The sequence below is a fragment of the Arachis hypogaea genome, chromosome 14 (genome assembly GCF_003086295.3).
Source record: "Arachis hypogaea cultivar Tifrunner chromosome 14, arahy.Tifrunner.gnm2.J5K5, whole genome shotgun sequence".
NCBI classification, from domain to species: Eukaryota; Viridiplantae; Streptophyta; class Magnoliopsida; order Fabales; family Fabaceae; genus Arachis; species Arachis hypogaea.
Window position 1 is genome coordinate 75,558,710 of NC_092049.1, and position 5,805 is coordinate 75,564,514.

General features: G+C 37.8%; 1 non-coding gene across 1 annotated transcript; it reads left to right on the plus strand.

Annotated features, from left to right (window-relative positions):
- Positions 1–4,190: 4,190 nt before the first annotated feature.
- Positions 4,191–4,298, plus strand: LOC112746707 (small nucleolar RNA R71). The gene has a single exon (XR_003174576.1). It is a non-coding gene; the product is annotated as a small nucleolar RNA R71 (small nucleolar RNA).
- The last annotated feature ends 1,507 nt before the right edge of the window (positions 4,299–5,805 follow it).

Genomic DNA, 5,805 nt, shown 5'->3' on the forward strand with positions numbered 1-5,805 from the left:
TGGACGCCAGATTTGGGTAGAAAGCTGGCGTTGAACGCAAGTTTATGTCGTCTATTCTTGGCCAAAGTATGGACTATTATATATTGCTGGAAAGCCCTGGATGCCTACTTTCCAACGCAATTGGAATCGCGCCATTTCGAGTTCTGTAGCTCCAGAAAATCCACTTTGAGTGCAGGGAGGTCAGAATCCAACAGCATCAGCAGTCCTTTTTCAACCTCTGAATCTGATTTTTGCTCAAGTCCCTCAATTTCAGCCAGAAAATACCTGAAATCACAGAAAAACACACAAACTCATAGTAAAGTCCAGAAATGTGAATTTAACATAAAAACTAATGAAAACATCCCTAAAAGTAACTAGATCCTACTAAAAACAATGCCAAAAAGCGTATAAATTATCCGCTCATCACAACACCAAACTTAAATTGTTGCTTGTCCCCAAGCAACTGAAAATCAACTAGGATAAAAAGAAGAGAATATACTATAAATTCCAAACTATCAATGAAACATAGCTTCAATCAAATGAGCGGGACTTATAGCTTTTTGCCTCTTGAATAGTTTTGGCATCTCACTTTATCCATTGAGGTTCAGAATGATTGGCATCTATAGGAACTCAGAGTTCAGATAGTGTTATTGATTCTCCTAGTTCAGTATGATGATTCTTGAACACAGCTTCTTTATGAGTCTTGGCCGTGGCCCTAAGCACTTTGTTTTCCAGTATTACCACCGGATACATAAATGCCACAGACACATAATTGGGTGAACCTTTTCAGATTGTGACTCAGCTTTGCTAAAGTCCCCAATTAGAGGTGTCCAGGGTTCTTAAGCACACTCTTTTTTTGCTTTGGACCTTAACTTTAACCGCTCAGTCTCAAGTTTTCACTTGACACCTACACGCCACAAGCACATGGTTAGGGACAGCTTGGTTTAGCCGCTTAGACCAGGATTTTATTCCTTTAGGCCCTCCTATCCACTGATGCTCAAAGCCTTGGGATCCTTTTTATTGCCCTTGCCTTTTGGTTTTAAGGGTTATTGGCTTTTTGCTCTTGCCTCTTGGTTTTAAGAGCTTTTGGCTTTTTCTGCATGCTTTTTCTTTTTCTTTCTATATTTTTTTTCGCCTATTTTTTTTTTCTGCAAGCTTTGTTCTTTGCTGCTTTTTCTTGCTTCAAGAATCATTTTTATGATTTTTCAGATTATCAAATAACATGTCTCCTAGTCATCATTCTTTCAAGAGTCAACATATTTAACATTCTTAAACAACAACTTCAAAAGACATATGCACTGTTCAAGCATACATTCAGAAAACAAGAAGCATTGTCACCACATCAATATAATTAAACTAAGTTCAAGGATAAATTCGAAACTCATGTACTTCTTGTTCTTTTAAATTAAAACAATTTTTATTTAAGAGAGGTGATGGATTCATAGGACATTCATAACTTTAAGACAAAGTTACTAACTACTAATGATCATGTAATGAAGACACAAACATAGATAAGCACATAACATAGAAAACGAAAAATAGAGAAAGTAAGAACAAGGAATGAGTCCACCTTAGTGATGTCCTTGAGCTCTTCTATGTCTCTTCCTTGTCTTTGCTGCTCCTCCTTCATTGCTTTTAGATCTTCTCTGATTTCATGAAGGATGATGGAGTGCTCTTGATGTTCCACCCTTAGTTGCTTCCAATAATTGTGTGGAAGAAAATGTATCCCCTGAGGTATCTCAGGGATCTCTTGATTTGCAGTCAAATGTTCTACCACTGAGCTATAGACCCTTGATGGAAGCTTTTGTCTTCCCTTTCCTCTTTCTAGAGGCTTCTCTGGCCTTAGGTGCCATCAATGGTTATGGAAAAAAACAAAAAAAAAGCTTATGCTTTTTACCACACCAAACTTAGAATGTTGCTCGCCCTCGAGCAAAAGAAGAAAGAATAGAAGAAGAAGAAGATATGGAGGAGATGGAGGGATGTGTGTATGGATGTGAGTGGTGGATGGAAAACAGAAGGGATGGTCATGAATGGAGAGATAGAGGGTGAGGTGGGTGGGGATCCTGTGAGGTCCACAGATCCTGAGGTGTCAAGGCATTTACATCCCTGCACCACTTTAGGCATGCAAAATGCCCTTGCACACAATTCTGGGCGTTCAGCGCCAGGTTGGTGCCCATTTTGGGCGTTCAACGCCCATTTGCTGCCATTTCTGGCGTTGAACGCCAGAACCATGCTTGTTCTGGGCGTTCAGCGCCAGGATGTTGCCCATTTTGGGCGTTCAGCGCCAGAACCATGCTCTGTTCTGGCGTTGAACGCCAGGCAGATGCTCCTCCAGGGTGTGATTTTTCTTCTGCTGTTTTTGACTCCGTTTTCAATTTTTATATTTATTTTGTGACTCCACATGATCATGAACCTAAGAAAACATAAAAAACAAGAATAATAGAGTTAGATAAATAAACATTGGGTTGCCTCCCAACAAGCGCTTCTTTAATGTCAATAGCTTGACAGTGGGCTCTCATGGAGCCTCACAGATGTGCAGAGCTTTGTTGAGACTCTCCAACACCAAACTTAGAGTTTGAATATGGGAGTTCAACACCAAACTTAGAGTTTGGTTGTGGCCTCCCAACACCAAACTTAGAGTTTGACTGTGGGGGCTTTAGTTGACTCTGATTTGAGAGAAGCTTTTCATGCTTCCTCTCCATGGTTGCAGAGGGAAATCCTTGAGTTTTAAACACAAGGGAGTCCTCATTCCATTGAAGGACTATTTCACCTCTGTCAACATCAATCACAGCTCTTGCTGTGGCCAGGAAAGGTCTTCCTAGGATGATGGATTCATCCTCTTTCTTTCCAGTATCCAGGACTATGAAATCAGCAGGGATGTAAAGGCCTTCAACCTTTACTAACACCTCCTCTACTTGTCCATAAGCCTGTTTTCTTGAACTGTCTGCCATCTCTAATGAGATTTTAGCAGCTTGCACCCCATAGATTCCCAGTTTCTCTATTATAGAGAGAGGCATGAGGTTTATTCCTGAACCAAGGTCACACAGAGCTTTAAAAATCATGGTGCCTATGGTACAGGATATTATGAACATTCCAGGATCCTGTCTCTTCTGAGGCAATATCAGTTGATCCAGATCACTTAGTTCATTGATGAACAAGGGAGGTTCAACTTCCCAAGTATCAATGCCAAATAATTTGGCATTCAGCTTCATGATTGCACCAAGAAACTTGGCAGTTTGCTCTTCAGTAACATCCTCATTCTCTTCAGAAGAGGAGTACTCATTAGAGCTCATGAAGGGCATAAGGAGGTTCAATGGAATCTCTATGGTCTCTAGATGAGCCTCAGAGTCTTTTGGTTCCTCAGAGGGAAGCTCCTTATTGATCACTGGACGTCCCAAGAGGTCTTCCTCCTTGGGATTCACGTCCTCTCCTCTCCTCATAGGTTCGGCCATGATGCTTATGTCAATGGCCTTGCACTCTCCCTTTGGATTCTCTTCTGTATTGCTTGGGAGAGTACTAGGAGGGATTTCAGTGATCCTTTCACTCAGCTGGCCCACTTGTGCTTCCAGATTTCTAATTGAAGACCTTGTTTCATTCATGAAACTTACAGTGGCCTTAGATAGATCAGAGACTAAATTTGCTAAATTAGAAGTATTTTGTTCAGAGTTCTCTGTCTGTTGCTGAGTGGATGATGGAAAAGGCTTGCTATTGCTAAACCTGTTTCTTCCACCATTATTAAAGCCTTGTTGAGGCTTTTGATCCTTCCATGAGAAATTTGGATGATTTCTCCATGATGAGTTATAGGTGTTTCCATAAGGTTCACCTAAGTAATTTACCTCTGCTATTGCAGGGTTTTCAGGATCATAAGCTTCTTCTTCAGAAGATGCCTCTTGAGTACTGTTGGATGCAGCTTGCATTCCATGCAGACTCTGAGAGATCATATTGACTTGCTAAGTCAATATTTTATTTTGAGCCAATATGGCATTCAGAGTATCAATTTCAAGAACTCCCTTCTTCATAGGCGTCCCAATACTCACAGGATTCCTCTCAGAAGTGTACATGAATTGGTTATTAGCAACCATGTCAATGAGTTCTTGAGCTTCTGCAGGCGTTTTCTTTAGGTGAATGGATCCACCTGCAGAAGTGTCCAATGACATCTTTGATAGCTCAGATAAACCATCATAGAATATATCCAGGATGGTCCATTCTGAAAGCATGTCAGAAGGACACTTTTTGGTCAGTCCTTTGTATCTCTCCCAAGCTTCATAGAGAAATTCACCTTCTTTCTATCTGAAGATTTAAACATCCACTCTAAGCTTACTCAGCTTTTGAGGAGGAAAGAACTTGGCTAAGAAAGCCGTGACCAGCTTATCCCAAGAGTTCAGGCTGTCTTTAGGTTGAGAGTCTAACCATATTCTAGCTCTGTCTCTTACAGCAAAAGGGAAAAGCATGAGCCTGTAGACTTCAGGATCTACTCCATTAGTCTTAACAGTATCACAGATCTGCAAGAATTCAGTTAAGAACTGAAAAGGATCTTCAGATGGAAGTCCATGAAACTTGCAGTTCTGCTACATCAGAGAAACTAATTGAGGTTTAAGCTCAAAATTGTTTGCTCCAATGGCAGGAATGGAGATACCTCTTCCATGTAAATTGGAATTAGGTGCAGTAAAGTCACCAAGCATCTTCCTTACATTATTATTATTTTCAGCTGCCATCTCCTCTTCCTATTCGAAAATTTCTGAAAGGTTATCTCTGGATTGTTGTAATTTAACTTCTCTTAATTTTCTCTTCAGAGTCCTTTCAGGTTCTGGATCTGCTTCCACAAGAATGTTCTTATCCTTGCTCCTGCTCATATGACAAAGAAGAGGGCACAGAAAAATAATAATAATAATAGAGATCCTCTATACCTCAGTATAGGGATCCCTGTGTGAGTAGAAGAAGAGGGGGAGACAAAGAATGTAATATAATGGAAGAAACACAACTGTGAGGATGGCAGAGATGTGAGATGAGATGTTAGGATATGAATGAATAAATAGAATAAGATGGGGGAGAAGGAATTTTCGAAAATAATTTTTGAAAAAGAGTTAGTGATTTTCGAAAATATTTTTTGAAAGATGTTAGTATTTTTCGAAAATATTTTTTTTTAAATCAAAAATAAAAATAATTAGTTAATTAAAAAGAAATTTTTCAGAAAAAGGGGGGAGATATTTTCGAAAATTAGAGAGAGAGAGTTAGTTAGGTGGTTTTGAAAAAGTTAAGAAACAAACAAAAAGTTAGTTAGCTAGTTGAAACAAATTTTGAAAATCAATTTTGAAAAGATAAGAAGTTAGGAAGTTAGAAAAGATATTTTGAAACCAACTTTTTGAAAAAGGTAAGATAAGAAGATATTTTAGAAATTAGTTTTGAAAAAGATTTGATTTTTAAAATCACAATTAATGACTTGATTCACAAGAAATCACAAGATATGATTCTAGAACTTAAAGTTTGAATCTTTCTTAACAAGCAAGTAACAAACTTCAAATTTTTGAATCAAAACATTAATTGATTATGTTATTTTCGAAAATTTGGTATAAAAATAAGAAAAAGATTTTTGAAAAATATTTTTTGAATTTTCGAAAATAACTAAGAAAAATGAAAAAGATTTGATTTTTGAAAAAGATTTTGAAAAAGATAAGATTTTCAAATTGAAAATTTGATTTGACTCATGAAAACAACTAGATTTTTAAAAATTTTTGAAAAAGTCAATCCAAATTTTCGAATTTGAAGAGAGAAAAAGGGAAAGATATTTTTTTGATTTTTAAATTTTTATGATGAGAAAGAAAAAAA